The following is a 22,290-nucleotide window of genomic DNA, read 5'->3' as shown; positions in this document are numbered from 1 at the left end:
CCTATTGTACTCTTTGCTACCTTCTCCCCACCCCCATCCCCCCCTTCCATTTATCTCTCCACCCTGGAGGATTCCTGTCTTCATTCCTGATGAAGGGTTTTTGCCCGAAACGTTGATTTTCCTGCTCCTCGGATGCTGCCTGACCTGCTGTGCTTTTCCAGCACCACTCTGACCTAAACTCTGGTTTCCAGCATCTGCGGTCCTCACTTCAGCCTATGTACAACATGGAGTGGATCCTTTGGTCCAACGTGTCCATACCGACCCAATCTAGTCCCACCTTCCAGCACCCAGCCCATATCCCTCCAAACCCTTCCTATTCATATACCCATCCAAATGCCTCTTAAATGTTGTAATTGTACCAGCCTCCACCACTTCCTCTGGCAGTTCATTCCATACACGCACCACCCTCTGTGTGAAAAAGTTTCCCTTAGGTCCCTTGAACATCTTTTCCCGCTCACCCTAAACCAATGCCCTCCAGTTCTGGACTCCCCCACCCCAGGGAAAAGGCTTTGTCTATTTACCCTATCCGTGCCCCTCCTGATTTTATTAACCTCTATAAGGTCACCCCTCAGCCTCCAGCGCTCCAGGGAAAACAGCCCCAGCCTGTTCAGCCTCTCCCTGTAGCTCAAACCCTCTAACCCTGGCAACATCCTTGTAAATCTTTTCTGAACCCTTTCAAGTTTCACAACATCCTTCCAATAGGAGGGAGACCAGAATTGCACACAGTATTCTGAAAGTGGCCTAACCAATGTCCTGTAATTGATTGGCTGAAGACTGATATCTGAAATGATGGGGTCCTTAGAGGAGAAACGGGACTGGGTGTGGGTTCTGGGTGTAGCAGAATGACCCATTCCCATCCCTTGCATTCTCACTGGCTCAAGTCCAGCAAAACTTTAATTTTAAAATTCTCCTGCTTGTCTTCTCCAGACTGGAGGAGACTCTCATTGAGTCCTCTCGACTATCTCTGATTTCCTTCACTCTGGCACTGAGGACTCAGCTTTGTGCTGTCTGAACAATAGACTAGTAAAGGGTTTGGACCAAATGCAGGCAAGTGGCACTCGATTAGTTTGGGAAATTTGTTCAGTATAGACGAGGTGAACTGAAGGGTCTGTTTCCACACTTTTTGACTCTATGACTATGCCTGTCCCTCTCAAATCCTCTTCCTGCGTGGCACGGTGGCTCAGTGGTTAGCACTGCTGCCTCACAGTGCCAGGGACCTGGGTTGGATTCCAGCCTTGGGTGACTATCTGTGTGGAGTTTGCACATTCTCCCTGTGTCTGTGTGGGTTTCCTCTGGGTGCTCTGGTTTCCTACCTCAGACCAGGTGAATTGGCCATGCTAAATTGGCCATAGTGTTAGCTGCATTAATCAGGGGTAAATATAAGGGGCGGGGGTGGGTTACTCTTTGGAGGGTAGGTGTGGACTTGTTGGGCTGAAGGGCCTGTTTTCATTCTGTAGGGAACCTAAATATTAATATTTTAGATCGACTGGGCTCGTACTCACTGGAATTTAGAAAAATGAGGTTGTGGAGTCTCACAGAAACACATAAAATCCTGATGGGATTGAGCAGGGTAAATGTGGGAAGAATGTTCCTGTTGTTGGGGAAGTGCAGAACTCGGGAGTTACCGTCTAAGAATAAAGGGTAAGCCATTCAGGACTGAGATGAGGAAACATTTCTTCAGTCGGAGAGTTGTGAACCAGTGGAATTCTATCCCACAGGAAGCTGTGGGACCAGTTTGTTAGATTTATTCAAGAGGGAGCTGGATGTAGCCCTTGTGGCTAAAGGGATATAGGGGTATGGAGAGTAAGTGGGAATGGGATACTGTGATTGCGTAATCACCCTCAATTATACTGAATGGTGGTGCAGGCTTGAGGGGCCGAATGGCCTACTCCTATGTTTCTAGATGCTCCTTAAAACTGACCTCTTTGACCATCCTCTTGGTCACCTGACCTGCTACCTCATTTTGAAATGACTCAGTAAAGCTCTCTGTAGAGAGCCTGGCAAGGTGGTGCTATGTGAAAGGTGCTACATCAATGTTTTGTTGTTGTTGTTGTAGTACTGGGAGTAGTCAAGCAGGCTTTTTGAAGTGGTGTTGTCACAGCTCAGTTGTGTTTGAGGTGGTTGCTAGATTCACCAATGAGAACCTGGCAAACGGTTAAAACAAACACTTCCTACGAAGTCCTTGGGGGAGGAAACTGTCCTAAACCAGACAGCCTGTTTCCCTTCCTCCCCAGACAAAGGCAGCTGCAGACTCAGCCATCAGGCAGTGACATTGCAATGGGAACAATTCGCCTTGCTACAGAGCATCTTATCGAGCAGGTCAGTGTGGATGGTGTACGCCTCTCACACTCTGCATGTTTCAGAATGTTTTCAGTCAGAGCTCCTGTTCTCCAACTGTATTGCTGTTTTCCAACAGATGGAGGTTTGACACTCGTTTCTATCACAGCCGTGTGCTATTGAACATGCACCTCACTGTGTGCTGTCAGTCGCACCCTATGCACGGACACAGCTTTGCAGAGATAAAACTAAAGAATGGCAGATGCTGGAAATCCAAGATAAAACCAGAAACTGCTGGAGAAACTCAACAAGGTTCGGAGCATCTGTGGAGGGAGAAATAGTAACCATTTTGAGTCCAGTGATCCTTCTTTGTGTCTGTTGTGTTTCTCCAGCATTTTCGTTGCTTGCTTTAGATTTTGAATACCTGCAATGTTTTGCTTTAATTGCAGCATCAATAGGAGCTGTACTCTGTATCTAACCCTGTCCCTGTCCCTGTCCCTGTCCTTGTCCTGGGAGTGTTTGATGGGGACAGTGTAGAGGGAGCTGTATTCTGTATCTAACCCTGTCCCTGTCCCTGTCCTGGGAGTGTTTGATGGGGACAGTGTAGAGGGAGCTGTACTCTATATCTAACCTTGTCCCTGTCCCTGTCCCTGTCCTGGGAGTGTTTGATGGGGGACAGTGTAGAGGGAGCTTTACTCTGTACCTAACCCCGTGCTGTCCCTGTCCTGGGAGTGTTTGATGGAGATAGTGTAGAGGGAGCTTTCCTCTGTATCTAACCACGTGCTGTCCCTATCCTGGGGGTGTTTGATGGGGACAGTGTACAGAGAGCTTTACTCTGTATCTAACCCTGTGCTGTTCCTCTCCTGGGACTGTTTGATGGGGTTAGTATAGAGGGAGCTTTACTCTATATCTAACCGCGTGCTGTCCCTGTCCTGGGAGTGTTTGATGTGGACAGTATAGAGGGAGCTTTACTCTATATCTAACCGCGTGCTGTTCCTGTCCTAGGAGTGTTTGATAGGGACAGTGTGGAAGGAGCTGTACTCTGTATCTAACCCCGTGCTGTGTGTGTCCTGGGAGTGTTTGATGGGGACAGTGTAGAGGGAGCTTTACTTTGTATCTAACCCTGTGCTATCCCTCTCCTGGGAGTGTTTGTTGGGGACAGTGTAGAGGGAGCTTTACTCTGTATCTAACCCTGTGCTATCCCTCTCCTGGGGGTGTTTGATGGGGACAGTGTAGGGGGAGCTTTACTCTGTATCTAACCCCGTGCTGTCCTTGTCCTGGGTGTATTTGATGCGGACGGTGTAGAGGGAACTCTACTCTGTATCTAACCCCGTGCTGTGTGTGTCCTGGAAGTGTTTGATGGGGACAGTGTAGAGGGAGCTTTACTCTGTATCTAACCCTGTGCTGGCCCTGTCCTTGGGGTGTTTGATGTGGACAGTATCGAGGTGAGCAAACACAAGATGTTGGAGAATCTGGGTTGGTCTGATAGCCTGTGTGGAGAGAAAAGCACGTGAAACATTTTGAATGCTCTGCCACTCCATCAGAATGCTGGTTGTCTCAGACTTTCCTCTTCTCAATGTCCTGTGTGTCTTCCTGTGAATAGTTTCTGCATTTTCTTATGGGTCCTTTCTGACCAACCCTCTTCGTTTCCACTTCTCTGCAGCACCCTTTCTCATTCCTGCTGTAAATCTTGCTATGCCTCTGCCTCCCTCCCATCCTCTCATCTCCTACATTGCAGAGAACATCTCTGGGATATACACACCAAACAACCCATCCACCCTGTGGCTGACCACTTCAACTCCCCCTCCCACTCCGCCAAGGATGTGCAAATCCTGGACTTCCTCCACCGCCAAATCCTAGCCACCCGACATCTGGAGGAAGAACGCCTCATCTTCCTCCTTGGGACCCTCCAACCCCATGGCATCAATGTCAATTTCACCAGTTTCCTCATCTCCCCTCCCCCCACTTCATCCCAGATCCAACCCTCCAACTTGGCACCACCTTCTTGAACAGTCCCACCTGTCCACCCTGCTTCCCACCTATCCACTCCACTCTCCTCTCTGACCTATCATCATCGTTCCCTAGTTGCATCTCCTACCACCTTCCCAGCTACCTTCCCCCCCGCCCCAGCCCCACCCTCCTATTTATCGCTCAGCCCCCTTTCCCCACCCCCAACATTCCTGATGATGGGCTTAGGCCAGAAACGTCGACTCTCCTGCTCCTCGGTTGCTTCCTGACCTGCTGTGCTTTTCCAGCACCACACTTTTCGACTCCTGAGTCTCTCAGTCTGTAGAAACTTACCTTTGCTGCTTAATATAACCAGTAAATCAGGGACAGGTTGAACCAATATGCCACTCCTGACGTGTTTTCACAGTCTCTTCCTCTCTCCTTCACCCTGTACCTCAGCCTGTCTCTCCAGCCATCTCCTCGTTCATCTCCTGATACCTTCTGGACGTCCAAACTCTGGTTCTCTCCGTCTTGGTCTCTCTCCAACATCTCACACTTTCTCTGTCAGTCTCCCTCTTTACTGTCCCACACTTGCCATTCCCGTTTGTGAGTAGACAGGCAGGGGGCTGGGAGAACACAGCAAGCCAGGCATCATCAGGAGGTGGAGAAGTCAGCGTTTTGGGTGTAACCCTTCTTCAGGACTGGGGTGGGTGTGGGGGAGCTGTAGATAAAAGGGGAGATGGGCGCAGGGTAGAGAAATAAGGATAGGTGAAGACAGATGGAGGGTATGACCTGGTTGGTCAATGGGAGGAATGAATCCGGTTGGTGGCTGGAATGAAGGGTCTGTCAGAGGAATGGAAGGGAGAGGGAGGGGCTGGAAAGGGAGGGGGTGGGGCTGGTAAGGGAGGGGGCGGGGCTGGTAAGGGATGGGGTGGGGCTGGTAAGGGAGGGGGCGGGGCTGGTAAGGGAGGGGGTGGGGCTGGAAAGGGAGGGGGTGGGGCTGGAAAGGGAGGGGTGGGGCTGGTAAGGGAGGGGGCGGGGCTGGTAAGGGAGGGGGAAGGGCTGGAAAGGGAGGGGGCGGGGCTGGTAAGGGAGGGGGTGGGGCTGGTAAGGGATGGGGAAGGAGGCTATTTGAAATTGGAGAACTCAATGTTGATTCTTCAGGGCTGAAGTTGAGGTGTTGTTCTTCCAATTTACACTGTGGTTCGTTGTGGCAACAGATGAGGCCAAGGATGGTCATTTCAGAAAGGGAGTGGTTGGGGGAGTTGAAATGGGCAGTAACTGGGAGGTCCAGTCAGCCTCTGCGGGCCTGGCTGAGATCCTCGGTGAACCGTTCCCTAAGTTTACGTTCGGTCTCCTCGATGTAGAGAAGACCACATCAGGAGCACCTGATGCAGTAAACTCGGTTGGAGGAGAGGCAGGTGAACCTCTGTCTCACTTGGAAGGGCTGTTTGGGGCCTTGGATAGAGGTGAGGGGGGGTGGGGTACCGGCAGGTTTTACACCTTTTCCGGTTGCAGGGGAAGGTACCTGGAGGGTTCAGGGGGAGAGTGGCACAAACCAAAGACTGTCGATGGGGACAGTCCCGGCAGAAGGCAGAGAGGGATAGGGAAGGGAAGAGGTTTTTGATGGTGGGGTCTAGTTGAAACTGGCAGAGGTGTTTAAGGATGATCTGTTGGATGTGGAGATGGGTGGGGTGGTAGGTGAAGACAAGGGGGACTCTGTCTTTATTGCATTTGGATGGGGAGATTTAGAGCAGTGGAGTAGGGGAATGGAGGTAGTGTGGTGGAGGTATGTCTGGATGACAGAGGGAGGAAAAACATGTTCGAAATAGGTGGACATCAGGGAAGCTCATGAGTGGAATGTCTCCTTGTCCAAGCAGATGCAGCAGAAACAGAGGAATTGGGAAAACGGGATGGAGTCCTTGCAGGACATTGGGTGGGAGGAGGCATAGTCCAGGTAGTTGTGAGAGTCTGTGGGTTTGTTGTTAATCTCTGCCCGGAGACTGTCACCAGAGATGGAATTGGAGAGATCAAGAAAGGGGAGGGAGGTGTCTGAGATGGACCAAGTGAATTTGAGTAAAAAATGAGGTCTGCAGATGCTGGAGATCACAGCTGCAAATGTGTTGCTGGTTAAAGCACAGCAGGCCAGGCAGCATCTCAGGAATAGAGAATTCGACGTTTCGAGCATAAGCCCTTCATCAGGAATGGCTGAGGGCAGGGTGGATGTTGTGGGTGAACTGCTCCAGTTCAGCCCTGGGTGTACGAGGCTGCATCGATCTAACGGTGGAGGAGTTGGGATCCAGTGCCTATCCCGACTCCCTTCCCAGCCCCTCCCCCTTCCCTTCCACTCCTCCCTGCCAGCAACTGGATTCATTCCTCCCACTGACCAACCAGGTCATACTCTCAACCTGTCTTCACCTATCCCCACTTCACCACCCTGCCCCCCGCCACCCCCTTTATCTGCAGCTCCCCCACACCCACTCCCAACCCTGAAGAAGGGTTACACCCAAAACACCGACTTCTCCACCTCCTGACGCTGCCTGGCGTGCTGTGTTCTTCCAGCCTCTTGCCCATCTATCTTGGCTTCCAGCACCTGCAACTTTTTTGTCTCACTCCCTTTCGTGACGGCACGAAAGGACCTTTCTTCAAAGGGGAAGTAAACTCTGTCCAAAGGTCATTCAATTGGAAAGGTTTGCAAGGGGTTTTCCGGGAGTGTTATATGTTACTGCATGTTGATGGCTGATAATGATATAAAATTTGAAAAAAAGTATTTTTCTTTTAAATTTGAGGTTTTCTGAGATGAGTTTATTTCTTGCCACAAGGGAAAACCCAACAGAAACTGTGCTGTGGGAAACAAAGCCTGTGAAGCAATGCTGCCAGTTTGTGAGCAGACACAGAACTATGTTATGCAAATAAAACAGACACACACAAATGATTGTTCTGACGCATTAGCATTAATATTCACAGTTATTCCCGACTCAGGCGACTGAGTGTGTGGAGTTTGCACGTTCTCCCCGTGTCTGCGTGGGTTTCCTCCGGGTGCTCCGGTTTCCTCCCACAGTCCAAAGATGTGCGGGTCAGGTGAATTGGCCATGCTAAATTGCCCGCAGTGTTAGGTAAGGGGTAAATGTAGGGGAATGGGTGGGTTGCGCTTCGGCGGGTCGGTGTGGACTTGTTGGGCCGTACGGCCTGTTTCCACACTGTAAGTAATCTAATCTTATTCTGTAGATGTCAGTGTGATGGTGTGCTATATCCCTGGCACTGACGTAGAATGTTTTATATTCAAGGGAGTTGGCTGTACTGAACGCGCACAGTGCTGAGGGAGTGCTGCACTGACAGGAGCAATGGTCCAGGTCAGACATTCAACTCTGTCTGCCCTTTCAGGTGGATAAAGAAGATCCCATGGTGCTCTCCTGAAGAGCACGTTGTGAATATCTAAGTGACTGGACTGATATTTATCCCTGGCTCAAAACCACAAAGTTGGCCTATCTGGTTATCGTTGCGTTGCTAATTGTGGGATCTAGCTTTGCACAAGCTGGCTTCTGTGTCTCTCACGTGACCACCTTGGTGCTCCACCAAAATTATTTAGTTGGCTCGAAAGCAAACAAGGACATCCTAAGGGGGCAAAAACGTCTTCCTTTCTGTAACATAATTTATAAAGGTTTTCATTAATTTCTGCACAATCTCTCATTAAAACACATCGATTCAGCTGTTTTACACATCCTTGTTCTTCCTTCATTTGCGTAATCCTGAACTAATCCCACAAGCTCTCTCCCCATCACCCTGCATCAATCCCCAAACTAATCCCACTGCCCCGCGCTCTCCCATCACCCTGCATCAATCCCCACAATAATCCCACTGCCCCCCACTCTCTCTCCCCATCACCCTGCATCAATCCCCAAACTAATCCCACTGCCCCCCACTCTCTATCCCCATCACCCTGCATCAATCCCCACAATAATCCCACTGCCCCGCTCTCTCCCCATCACCCTGTATCAGTCCCCAAACTGTTGAAGGGCTTTTGCCCGAAATGTCGATTTTCCTGCTCCTCGGATGCTGCCTGACCTGCTGTGCTTTTCCAGAACCATTCTAATCTAGACTCTGGTTTCCAGCATCTGCAGTCCTTGTTTTTACCTAAGCTAATCCCACTGCCCCACTCTCTCCCCATTGCCCTGCATCAATCCCCAAACTAATCCTACTGCCCCACTCTCCTGATAACCCTGTATCAATCCCCAATTAATCCCACTGTCCCATTCTCTCCCCATAGTCGTGTATCAATCCCCAAACTAATCCCACTGCCCCGCTCTCTCCCTACAACCCTATATCAATCCCCAAACAAATCCCACTGCCCCACTCTCTCCCCATATTCCTGTATCAATCGCCACACTAATCCCACTGCGCCACTCTCTCCCCCTCTCTCCCCATAGCCCTATATGAAACCCCACACTAATCCCACTGTCCCATTCTCTCCCCCTCTCTCCCCATAGTCCTGTATCAATTCCCACACTAATCCCACTGCCCCACTCTCTCCCCATAGTCCTGTATCAATCGCCACACTAATCCCACTGCCCCACTCTCTCCCCCTCTCTCCCCATAGTCCTGTATCAATCCCCACACTAATCCCACTGCCCCACTCTCTCCCCCTCTCTCTCCATAGTCCTGTATCAATCCCCGCACTAATCCCACTGCTCCACTCTCTCCCCCTCTCTCCCCATAGTCCTGTATCAATCCCCGCACTAATCCCACTGCTCCACTCTCTCCCCATAGCCCTATCTCAAACCCCACACTAATGCCACTGCCCCATTCTGTCTCCATAGTCATGTAGCAATTCCCTAACTAATCCCACTTCCCAGCAAGTGTCCTCCATCTACAAGGCAAAAGTCAGGAGTGTGATGGAATACTCCTCACTTACTGGATGGGGGCAGCTCCAACAACACTCAAGAAGTTCTCACCATCAGAACAAAGCAGCCGCCTGATTGGCACCACGTCCACAAATGTACACTCCCTCCATCATCGTAGGCTTCAGTCCTGATGAAGGGCTTTTGCCCGAAACATCGATTCTCCTGCTCCTTGGATGCTGCCTGACCTGCTGTGCTTTTTCAGCACCACTCTGATCTAGACGATGGTGTGTGTCCTACCTGCAAGATGCATTGCAGAAAATTGTCAAGATTTCACCTTGCAAACCCATGACCACTTCCAGCTAGAAGGACAAGCAGAGAGATGGGAACACCACCCCCTGCAAGTTCCCTTCCAATCATCTGACTTGGAAATATATCACCATTCCTTCAGTGTCGCTGGGTCAAAATAAGAACTTCACACTAGGAGCAGGCATAGACTGTTCAGCTCCTGAGCCTGCTCTGTCATTTAATACCATCATGGCTGACCTCATCCCGGCCTCAACTCCACTTTCCTACCTGCTGTCCATAACTCTTCAATCCATTACTAATGAAAAATCTATCTCATCCTTAACTTACTCAAAGTCCCAACATCTCCAGCACTCCGGGGGAGTGAACTCCACAGATCTATGACCCTTCGAGAGAAGTAATCTCTTCTCATCTCACTTGTAGGGCAGCCACCCCGCTTCTAAAACGATCACCTCTCAATCTAGATTGTCCCACGTGAAGAAACAGCTTCTCTGCAACTACTTTGTCAACCCTCTTTCGCATCTTATAGACCTCGATTAGATCTACACTCATTCTTCCAAAGCCTTGGAATTTCCTCCCTAAGGGCAAAGGGGATCAACCTCTAGCACAGGGATGGCAGCACTTCCCGAATGTGAAGGTGTTGGACTGGGGTGGAAAAGGTCAGGAATAACACAACACCCGGTTAGACCATAAGACCATAAGACATAGGAGTGGAAGTAAGGCCTTTCGGCCCATCGAGTCCACTCCGCCATTCAATCATGGCTGACGGGCATTTCAACTCCACTTACCCGCATTCTCCCCGTAGCCTTTAGAGTCCACGGGTTTGTTTGAACTCACAAGCTTTCAGAGCACCGTTCCTCTGTCAGCTGATGAAGGGGCAGCACTCTGAAAGCTTGTGATTTCAAATAAACCTGTTAGGCTATAACCTAGTATCTCGTGAATTCTGACAGTCAATAAATGCAAGTCCACGGGTGAATGAAAACAAATCTCATTTAAAGTTGACATCTTGAGCGACGCTGATTTATCGCCTCACTGCAGGTACTCTGCCCTCATCCCCAGCTCACCAGCTCTGAAATTCCCAAACTGAACCTCTCCAACTTTCCAGCAGTCCCACGTCCTTTAACATGCTTTTTCCAACCTATTTCCTTAACCAAGTCAATGGTTTTTATCTTGATGTCAGGTATTGTCCAATGGTGTTGGAGGCCTGTGACCAGCAGCATGCCACAAGCATTGATGCTGGGTCCACTACTTTTTGTCATTCATATAAATGATGTGGGTGTGAACATAGGGGGTATAGTTAGTAAGTTTGCAGATGACACTAAAATTGGAGGTGTAGTGGATAAGGTTACCACAGATTACAATAGGATCTTGATCAGATGGACCAATGGGCTGAGGAGTGGCAGATGGAGTTTAGATTAGATTACTTACAGTGTGGAAACAGGCCCTTCGGCCCAACAAGTCTAAACTGACCCTCCGTAGAACAACGCACTCATTCCCTTACATTTACCCCTTCGCCTAACACTATGGGCAATTTAGCATGGCCAATTCACCTAACCTGCACATTTTTGGACTGTGGGAGGAAACCCATGCAGACACGGGGAGAACGTGCAAACTGCACGCAGTCAGTCGCCTGAGGTGGGAGTTGAACCCGGGTCTCTGGCGCTGTGAGGCAGCAGTGCTAACCACTGTGCCACTGTGCCGTCCACTGCCACCGTGCCACCCATGGAGTTTAATTCAGATAAATGTGAGGTGCTGCATTTTGGAAAGGCATATCAGGGCAGGACTTATACTCTAGGAATGGAGGTCACAGGTTTAAGGTGAGAGGAGAAAGATTTAAAAGGGACCTAATGGCCAACTTTTTCATACAGAGGGTGGTGTGTGTATGGAATGAGCTGCCAGAGGAAGTGGTGGAGGCTGGTATAATTACAACATTTAAAAGGCATCTGGATAGGTATATGAATAGGAAGGGTTTAGAGGGATATGGACCAAGTGCTGGAAGATGGGACTAGATTAATTTAGGATATCTGGTTAATGTGGGCGAGTTGGGTGTGTTTCTGAGCTGTATATCTCTACGACTCATTGATCCTGTGCAGTGCCTTGGGACAACTTGCTATGTTACTGGTGCTATGTAAATGCAGATTATTGTTGGTGGAACTGTGGTTTGCGTGATTTGCTGCTGTGTCAGCCCCCTCCCAGTAGAGCAGTGAGCTGTCCTTGCTGGATTGATGGTGTGTCTGCAACCTCAGAGGTACCACCTTTTACACTGGGGAGCCTGGGCAACCACAAGATCCGGCTTGGACCTTCAGAGATGCCAGTGTTTGAAGATGAGCAGGAGGTTGGCAGGAAGTTTTGGAAGGTCCAGGGAGAAACCTTTCTCCATGATGAAGGCCATCTGGACCTGCCCACCCATCCCACAGTTCCCCCTCTGTGGCTGATGACTCTTGAGGACTGTGTGGTTATCTACATAACCTACAACTACGTCATTATGTGGGGAACTTTGAGATCTTGCTCTGACATGTGATTCACAATGTAGAAAGCAAAGCCTTGTCTTTTCCACTATTAATCATTATCTCAAACAGTATGAGCTGAAATGACCTTATAGAACTCAATGCGGTTACTCAGGTTTTATATTGAATACAATTTTTGGGGAGGCTATTGAATTATTGGAAAAATTTGAGTTTGCTTTGGAGTGGGAACCTATGATAAACCAATCCCTAACACAAAGTTTCATCCCATTTCTAATGAGGGTCTGTAATTAGAAGTTGTGGGATTATGAGAACAATCATTTTACCACCAAGTGGCTGAGTGTTTAATGAACCTTAGCTCACAACAGAGGCAAGGCCAGCTTTATAAAAACATGTAAATGCATCAATATGTAACCAGGTAAACATGTAAATATAAATTAGGGCAAATTCAGCCATTCGAACCTGCTGTACCATTAAATAAGATCACAGCTGTTCCAATTACTCCACACTCCTGCCCTCGATAACCTTTCACCCTCTGTCTTATCACAAATCTATCCCTTAAAAATATTCAAAGGCTCTGGTTCTGCTGCCCTTCGAGGAAGAGAGTTTCTGTGAGAAACTTTTCCCCACATCTTTGTCATAAGATATTGACCCCTAATTCTAGATTCTCCCACAAGAGGAAATATTCTCTGCATATCTGTCCAGTCAAAACTGTTCAGGATCTTATACATAGCCAGCAGGTTGTCTGTTATGCCTCAAAATTCCAGTGGATACAAGCCCATCCTGTCTTTCCTTTCTTATTGAGACAATATACCCATCCCAGATATCGGTCTGGAAGACCTTCCCTGAACTGCGTCCAATGTTCGTCTCCTTAAAGAAGGAGATGGATATTCTCCATGCCACTCCAGATCCTTGGATAACCTGAAAGAACTGCTGCAGTCTCACAGAGGTACCTATGCAAGATTCTTCAAATCCAGGCTCAAGACAGATGGTCCTCTACTAAGTCAAGATCTGAAAGTTCAAAGTGTAAAATACACAAACACTACCAGGTCATTCATGTACCTGACACAGGACCCTCAGTGTTAGTGCTCTACAAAAGCACCAGCAGGAATACTCCCAGGAGGACAGAGGTCTTCAAAACCCCTTGATGTGGTCAATAACCCCACTGACTCATGGGAGACCCAGTCTTGAGACAGAACCAAACCGGAGAATGTTGATCAGACAGACAGACTACGAGATCTCCTCAGGAACAAGGTGTGAAAGGAAGAGTAGAAACCTTTCAATATCTCATCTACCTGATCCTTCGAGCATCACCTGCCCACAGTGTGACAAGGTCTGCAAATTGGATGTTGGACTTAATAATCAACCAGAGACCTACTGAACTTGAGAGAACTCTCCATCCAGAGAGCCTGTCTATAGGGAAAGTTGACCCACAATGTCCTTAGGGAGGGAATTCCAGGATTCTGACCCAGTGACACTGAAGGAACGGCGGTATATTTCCATGTCAGGATGGTGACTGGCTTAGAGGAGAACTTGCAGGGGGTGGCGTTCCCATGTGTCTGCTGCCCTTGTCCTTCTAGATAGGAGTGGCCGTGGGTTTGGAAGGTTCTGTCTGAGGATCTTTGGTGAGTTTCTGCAGTGCATCTTGTAGATGGTACACACTGCTGTTGCTGAGTGTCGGTGGTGGAGGGAGTGGATGTTTGTGGATGTGGGGCCAATCAAGTGGCTGCTTTGTCCTGGATGGTGTCGAGCTCCTTGAGTGTTGTTGGACCTGCCCCCATCCAGGGCAAGTGGGCAGTATTCCGGCACACTCCTGACTTGTACCTTGTAGATGGTGGACAGGCAGGGTAGGGTTGGGGGCAGGATGGGTGGGAACAGAGTGGGGTGGGGGCGGAGTGGGGTGGGGCAGTGTGGGGTTGGGGCAGTGGGGTGGGAGCAGAGTGAGGTGGAAGCAAAATGGGGTCATGGGTGGAGTGGGGCAGAATGAGGAGAGGGGCAGAATGGTGGCTGTCCCCCCCACCACACCTTGCAGTGTCTATATATAGGAGAAAGTGAGGATTGCAGATGCTGGAGATCAGAGTTGAGAGTTTGGTGCTGGAAAAGCACAGCAGGTCAGGCAACAGCCGAGGAGCAGGAGAATCGATGTTTCGGGCAAAAGGCCTCCATCAGGAATGAAGTTTGTGGGCTGCGAGGGGCTGAGAGATAAATGGGTGGTGGTGGTGTGGGGGTGGGGGGGGAAGGCAGCTGGGAAAGCGATAGGTAGATGGAGATGGGGTGGGGAAGAAGGTGATAGGTCAGAGAGGAGGGTGGAGTAGCTAGATGGGAAAGATGATGGACAGGTCAGGAGGATGGTGCTGAGTTGGAGGCTTGGGACTGGGATGAGGTGGGGGGTGGGGGGAGGGGAAATGAGGAAGCTGTTGAGATCCACATTAATCCACATTGATCCGGTTGCCGGGTCATTCATCCAGGTGATATCTATTTCCGGAAGATTGGTCACGTTGCAGAGAGCGTACAGGCTCTGGGATAAATGTCACATAGATGTTGGGTCCTCATGATGCCATGTTCAGGTCTCTCGACATGAGCTCACATGAAGTCAGCTGGTCTTTGTGATAAATGAGGCTGTGCAGGTTTGAAAGCAATGCAGTGAGTAATCGTTTCCGAGAGTTGATTTGGTGAAGCTGACACTAACACAGTGTTTCCTATCCAACAGTACTCTGCCACGTCCTGCGTCGCACTCTCTGAAGCTAGATTGATCATGAGAGGACAGTGATCAGAGAGACTCCCTGTCGATTACGTTCTGCGCGAAACATTGTTTTGAAAAGGTAAATGCTTCACTTTGTTTTGTTCCATTTCTGTTGGAGGTATTTTGGACTCGGCAGAGTCTGCCTAATGTATTGTCTGATTTACTGCAAGTGTTTATTTGGAGGAGTGAGTTCAGTCTGGGTGCTGTGGGTCTCACAGCAACACGTGCAAGTGAACAGGATACTCCGAGATAGACAGAGGACAGCGGGCAGCAGAGCACGGGGGAGCAGGAGTAGAAATTAAAGAGGATCAGATGGAGAGGGGGAATGAAAGAGTAAGTGAAAGAGAGAAGTGAAGGGAGACTGAGAGAGAAAAGGGGAAGAGGTCTGACAGAGAAATGTGTTGTGGAGAGGATGGAAAATAATAGTGTCTGTTTTCATTGGTGACATTAGCGGCACGATTGAACAAGGGAACTGCACCATTTGGAATAAGCAGGGCTAGTGCCACTCTTCCCCCAGTCACTCCACCTTCCCCCAGACCCCCACTCTCCTCCAGTCCCCTCACCCTCCCCCAGCCACACACCCTCCTTCAGTCCCCCACCCTCCCCCAGACTCCCATCCTTCCCCAGACCCCCACCTTCTCCCAGTCCCCTCACCCTCCTCCAGTCCCCCTCCCTTCCCGTCCCCCACCCTTCCCCAGATACCCACCCTATCCCAGACCCCTCACCCTCCCCTAGTACCCCCATCCTTCCAAAGTCCCCTCCCCCTCCCCAGTAACCTCCCTCCCCAAGTTACACCCCCTCCCCCAGGTCCCCCCCCCCCCGGCCCCTGTAATTCGGAGCAGGTGGATATGAGGGTGCAGGACTTTGTAAGGCCTGTGTAACTGCTGCCTTCCCACCTGCTGAGCTACCTGTTGGCCGGGGACCGAAAGTGGGGCTGAGGTTAGCTGTGGGTCAGCGCTCTTTCACCGCTGAGTCAGAATGTGGGGAGTTGGGAACCCTGTCTCTGAGCACTGGGGTCTCTGAAGAGAGTGCTGCACTTTCAGGGGAGCTCACTTAGCTATCCAACCTATCTGCCCTCACCAGGAATCCCACTGTGCTGTCCCAAACAACAGCAGGACTATGCTTTGTGTGCTTTGTGGGGTCTTTGCGTGTGCAGTGCGGTGATCGGTGTACGGACTATGAGAGCAGCTACGTGTGAAGCTTACAGGGAACATGATACTGAGCTGAAGAGACTGTCACAAGACACATGTCCCTCTGAGCCTGGTGAGGGTCACTAATCCTCACACTTGGAGGCTTCGGTGAAGGGATCATCGAGATCAGAAGAGCACAGACTTCACATCAAATAATCAGTGTGCTTGGGAATAAAGGTTAAAATAATACAAAATTAAAACATGCAATACACAGGAAAACGGAAATAAGGAAGGAAGTCATAAGCAATATTTTGTAATTCTTTTGAGTTACAAATACATTTTGCTTATTACTCAACAGAATGAAGACTAACTCACGAGGTCCTCCTGTCATATTGAGATGTTCTGTATGAGCCAGAGAATGTGGGAAGTGACATTCTGCAACTTTAAGGCTGAGATTGTAAATACAGTAAATGGGAATAACTGCACGATCATTTCGTCAAGCAGACTTTAAAAAACACAAACAGGGCATTCAGGTCTGTGCTGGTAGAACATGGAACAGTACAGAGCAGTACTGGCCCTTCGGCCCTCGATGTTGCTGCCCTAGAGTGCTAACACTCAGCACGAGATTCCACCCACACCTCTTCTTCTCAATTCTAGAGACCTGGATTTGAATCCCAGATGGTGATGTTTTGATTTTCATTGATGCGATGTGGAATTAAAGGCTGGTTGAATGATTACCACCATTACTTGTAGGGCGACATGGTATCTCAGTGGTTAGCACTGCTGCCTCACAGCACCAGGGACCCGGGTTTGATTCTGTCCTCGGGCGACTGTCTGTGTGGAGTTTGCACATACTCCCCGTGTCAGTGCGGGTTTGCTCCGTTTCCCTCCCATGATCCAAAGACGTGTACATTAGGGTAGATAAGCCATGGGAAATTGCCCTTAGGTGTCTAGGTTGGGTATTTAGTCGGGGGAAATGTAGAGCAATAGGGGAGGGAAATGGGTCTGGGTGGGTGGGGAGGGGTCAGTATGTACTTGTTGGGCCAAATGGCCTGTCCCTGCTGTGTAGGGATAGCAGTGCTAACCACTGTGCTGCCTGGTTTATAAAAATGGCCTGTTGTTTTGGGAAGTGGAAATGTTTTCTCTATGCATACGCCTATCGAATTTCCTCATAACTTTAAAAGACTAAATTACCCATTTGCCTTCTGTTTTGTAAAGAGAAGGGCTCTACCCAGCTCAGTCTTTATTGACAATTAGAACATTTAATTGCATCCTTGTATTCGGGGATCAATGTTGTAAGTCCATTGAGCAGTTTCTCCATTCAAATATGCAGACTAGAGTATGCACAGTACTCCAAATGGGATTGGACTGAGGGTTGATCCAAATTCACCTGAACTATGGTATGGGGCTTAGACCAGCTCCCCCCATCACCTTCCTGACAGCAACTAGGGAAAGGCATCAAATGTTGGTCTTATCAATTACACCACAGCCTGTGAATGACAACGATACCGTGTATCTGGTGGGATGAGATTAAACCAGTAAACCATCCGGGATAAGGCAGGAACGTGGCTCTGGGGCAGGAATGTGGTTCTGGGATAAGGTAGAAAAGTGGCTCTGGGATAAGGCAAGAATGTGGCTCTGGAGTAAGGCAGGAATGTGACTCCAGGATAAGGCAGGAATGTGGACAATTGGCTCAGACTGCCCAAGTGAAACTGGATGGACCACCTGGCATCAACCTTGGAACCGGAAAAGACAACGGCAAAAACAGAAACAGCCCTGTAGACCCTGTGAAAGTCCTCCTCACTAACATCTGGGAGCTAGTGCTGAAACTGGGAGAGCTGACTCCCAGCCGGACATAGTCACTCTTATGGAATCATACCTTACAGATAATACCTCAAACACCACCATCACCATCCCTGGACATGTCCTGTCCCACCGGCAGAGGTGGTGGCACAGTGGGATACAGTCGGGAGGCAGGTGCTCTGGGAGTCCCCAACATTGACTCCGGACCCCATGAAGTCTCATGGCTTCAGGTTAAACACGGACATGGAAACCTCTTAATGGTTACCACATACTGTCCTCCCTCCATGTTGAACAACACTTAGAGGGAGCACTGAGGGTGGCAAGGGCACAAAATGTACTGTGGGAGGAGGATTTCAATGCCCCCCCCCCCCCCATCAAGAGTGGCTCAGCAGCAGCATTACTGTTCGAACTGGTCAGGTCCTAAGACTGCGAGACTGAGTCTGCGGCAGGTGGTGAGGGAACTAACAAGAGGGAAACACATACTTCACCTCATCCTTGCCAATCTGCCAGCTGCAGATGAATCTGTCCATGCCAGTATCGGTAAGAGTGACCACCTTACACTTCTTGTGGAGACAAAGTCCCTTCACATTGAGAATACCCTCCATTGTATTGTGTGGCACTATCACCATGCTAAGTGGGACAGACATCAAACTGATCTAGCAACTCAAGACTGGGCATCCATGAGGTGCTATGGGCCATCACCAGCAGCAGAACTATACTCCAGCACAGTCTGTAACCTCATGGTCCGGCATATCCCCCACTCACCCATTACCATCAAGGCAGGGGATCAACCCTGGTTCAATGGAGAGTGCCGGAGGGCATGCCAGGAGCAGCACCAGGTGTACCTGAAGATGAGGCATCTACCTGGGAAGCCACCAAACAGGATTACTTGCATACCCAACAGATAAACAGTAAATGATAGACAGAGCTAAGCAATCCCATCACCAACGAATCCAATCTAAGCTCTGCAGTCCCACCACATCCAGTTGTGAATGGTGGTGGGTGATTAAACAACCCAATGGAGGAGGAGGCTCCACAAATATCCCCCTCCTCAATGATGGAGGAGCCCAGCACATCAGGGCAAAAGATAGGGCTGAAGCTTTCACAGCAATCTTCAGTCAGAAGTTCTGGTTGGATGATCCATCTCAGCCTCCTCCAGTGATCCCCAGCGTCACAGATACCAGTCTCCAGCCAACTCGATTCACTCCACGTGATATCAAGGAACAGCTGGAGGCACTCGATACAGCAAAGACTATGGGCCCTGATAACATCTCGGCAATAATACTGAAGATGTGTGCTCCAGAACTCACCGCCCCCCTTGCCAAACTCTTCCAGGTACAACACTAGCATCTACCCAACAATGTGGAAAATTGCCCGGGTATGTCCTGAATATAAACAGCAGGACACATCCAAGCCATCCAATTACCATCCCATCAGTCTACTCTCGATCATCAGGAAAGTGTTGGAAGGGGTTACCAACAGTGCTATCAAGCAGCACCTGCTCAGCTATAACCAGTTTGGGTTCCACCAGGGCCACTCAGCTCCTGACCTCATTACAGCCTCAAGGACCTCAATTGTCCTCAAACACGGACAAAAGAGCTGGATTCCAGAGGGAAGGGGAGGGGAACAGCTCCTGATATCAAGGCCACATTTACCTGAGTGTGACAGCAAGGAGCCCTGGCAAAACTGGAATCAGTGGGCATCTCTCTGCTGGTCAGAGTCATGCCAAGTACGTGGTTGTGATTGTTGGAGGTCACTCATCTCAGTTCCAGGATACCTGTGTAGGAGTCCCTCAGGATAGTGTCCAAGTATGTGGATGTGATTGTTGGAGGTCACTCATCTCAGTTCCAGGATACCTGTGTAGGAGTCCCTCAGGGTAGTGTCCAAGACCCAATCACCTTCAGCTGCTTCATCAATGACCTTCCTTCATCATAATGTTCACCGATGATTGCACATTCAGATACTGAAGCAGTTCATGCTCAAGTGCAACAAGATCTGGACAATATCCAGGCTTGGGCTGACAAATGGTACAAAGTTTGTGCGAAGATTTGTAGCTCGGGTGCTTGTTGTAGTGGTTCTGTTCGCCGAGCTGGAAGTTTTTGTTGCAAACGTTTCGTCCCCTGGCTAGGAGACATCATCAGTGCTGTGGAGCCTCCTGCAAAGCGCTTCTTTGATGTTTCTTCCGGCATTTATAGTGGTCTGTCCTTGCCGCTTCCGGGTGTCAGTTTCAGCTGTCCGCTGTAGTGATTGGTATATTGGGTCCAGGTCGATGTGTCTGTTGATGGAATTTGTGGATGAATGCCATGCCTCTAGGAATTCCCTGGCTGTTCTCTGTCTGACTTGCCCTATGATAGTAGTGTTTTCCCAGTCGAATTCATGTTGCTTGTTGTCTGAGTGTGTGGCTACTAGGGATAGCTGGTCATGTCATTTCGTGGCTAGTTGGTGTTCATGTATGCGGATTGTTAGCTGTCTTCCTATTTGTCCTAACAAACAGGAAGACAGCTAACAATCCACATACATGAACACCAACTAGCCACGAAACGACACGACCAGCTATCCCTAGTAGCCACACACTCAGACAACAAGCAACATGAATTCGACTGGGAAAACACTACTATCATAGGGCAAGTCAGACAGAGAACAGCCAGGGAATTCCTAGAGGCATGGCATTCATCCACAAATTCCATCAACAGACACATCGACCTGGACCCAATATACCAACCACTACAGCGGACAGCTGAAACTGTCACCCGGAAGTGGCAAGGACAGACCACTATAAATGCCGGAAGGAACATCAAAGAAGCACTTCGCAGGAGGCTCCACAGCACTGATGATGTCTCCTAGCCAGGGGACGAAACGTTTGCAACAAAAACTTCCAGCTCGGCGAACAGAACCACTATGACAAATGGTAATTAACATTCACACCACACAAATGCCAGGCTATGATCATCACCAACATGAGACACTCTAACCACTGCCCCTTGACATTCAATGGTATGACATCACTGCATCCCCCACTGTCAGCATCCTTGGGGTTACCATTGACCAGAAACTCAACTGGACTCACCACATGAACACAGTGGCTACAGGAGCAGGTCAGAGGCTGGGAATACTGTGGTGAGTAACTCACCTCCTGACTCCCCAAAGATTGTCCACCATCTACAAGACACAAGTCAGGAGTGTGATGGAATACTCCCCACTTGCCTGGACGGGGGCAGCTCCAACAACACTCAAGGAGCTCAACACCATCCAGAACAAAGCAACTGCTTGATTGGCACCACATCCACAAACACCCCCTCCCTCCGCCACCGACGCTCAGTAGCAGCAGTGGGTACTATCCAGAAGATGCACTGCAGAAATTCACCAAAGATCCTCAGACAGCACCTTCCAAACCCATGACCACTTCTATCTAGAAGGACAAGGGCAGCAGATACATGGGAACACCACCCTCTGCAAATTCCCCTCCAAGCCATTCACCATCCTGACTTGGAAATATATCGCTGTTCCTTCACAGTCGTTGGGTCAAAATCCTGGAATTCCCTCCTTCAGGGAATTGTGGGTCAATCTACAGCACATGGACTGCAGTGGTTCAAGAAGGCAACTCAGCCCCACCTTCTCAAAGGGGCAACTAGGGACGGGCAGTAAATGTTGGCCCAGCCAGTGATACCCAAGTCCCATAAATGAATGAAGAAAAGCCATGATCTTATTGAACAGTGCAGCAGCTTTCAACCACTCATTGTGCTCATGATTGACTTAAGACGGCATGCTAGAAAGCAACCTATACTAGTTTAGTGAGGAAAACTAAACGTGCAAGATAATAAACAGTGTTGGTGGATGTGTGAGATTACAGACAGAAATCCTTGCCTCTCCGGTCTCTCTGCTTGAGCTGCAGGAATAGACTCTGTGCCCTGTGAGAGGGAAGTGTGTGTAGATTGGTGCACCAGGAGGAACTACAGAGATACTGTGAAAGTGACTCAGAAGGATCAGGAACGGGGGAGGCTACTCTGGAGCCGAGTCTACGTAAAGGGGCCAGTTAGCTCAGTTAGCGACACTGAGGGGGGTTTGTCCCCACACTGACTGAGATTACCAAGAAAATCCCACCCACCCAAGCCTCCTGTTGCCTGACGTGCATGAACCTCAAGTTAAACCACCTCTAGTTGTACCTCTCTCTCGGTCTCTGTCTCTGCTTCTCTCTCTCTAATGAGGGAGCAGTCCTATGGTGATTTTAACCTTTATTTATCATTCACTGAGATTGTAGGTCATGTGTTTACTAATTCCATCCACCTACACTGGCTCTTTGATCTTTTATACAATCACTCAGCAAATATCTATTATCGTAAGATTTAAAATTAATTGGATATTTAATAGGAGACAGGGTCGGACTTCTATCAGCTTTTGGAAAAGTTTCCAACTTCTCTCCAGAATAATTAAAGCAAATTACTGTGGGTGCTGAAAATATGAAATAAATAAAACAGAAAGAACTGGAGAAACTGAACAGGCCTGGCAGCATCATCTGTGAGAGAGAAACAGAGTTAACCCCGGGCTTGGTTGGATTACCTACAGTGTGGAAACAGGCCCTTCAGCCCAACCAGTCCACACCGACCCTCCAAAGAATAACCCACCCAGACCCATTTCCCTCTGACTAAGGTACCTAACACTATGGGCAATTTAGCCTGACCAATTCACCTGACCTGCACATCTTTGGATTGAGGGAGGAAACCAGAGCATCTGGAGGAAACCCACGCAGAGGATGTGCCTGAGGCTGGAATCAGACGTGGGAC

General features: G+C 49.3%; 1 protein-coding gene across 5 annotated transcripts in view; it reads left to right on the top strand.

Annotated features, from left to right (window-relative positions):
* The window catches only part of LOC132818436 (probable G-protein coupled receptor 132), a 101,842-nt gene that overhangs the window by 59,986 nt on the left and 19,566 nt on the right, over nucleotides 1–22,290 (top strand). For 3 of the 5 annotated variants that reach the window (XM_060829493.1, XM_060829490.1, XM_060829491.1), the window contains exon 2: nucleotides 14,544–14,655. The gene's annotated coding sequence lies outside the window, so the exon portion shown is untranslated. Of the gene's footprint in view, nucleotides 1–2,231; nucleotides 2,320–2,416; nucleotides 2,590–14,543; nucleotides 14,656–22,290 lie in introns of those variants that run through there. The other 2 variants (XM_060829488.1, XM_060829489.1) reach the window with 2 other exon arrangements.

Source organism: Hemiscyllium ocellatum, chromosome 8, assembly GCF_020745735.1.
Source record: "Hemiscyllium ocellatum isolate sHemOce1 chromosome 8, sHemOce1.pat.X.cur, whole genome shotgun sequence".
NCBI lineage: Eukaryota > Metazoa > Chordata > Chondrichthyes > Orectolobiformes > Hemiscylliidae > Hemiscyllium > Hemiscyllium ocellatum.
This window is presented reverse-complemented; position numbering and strand designations above follow the sequence as displayed.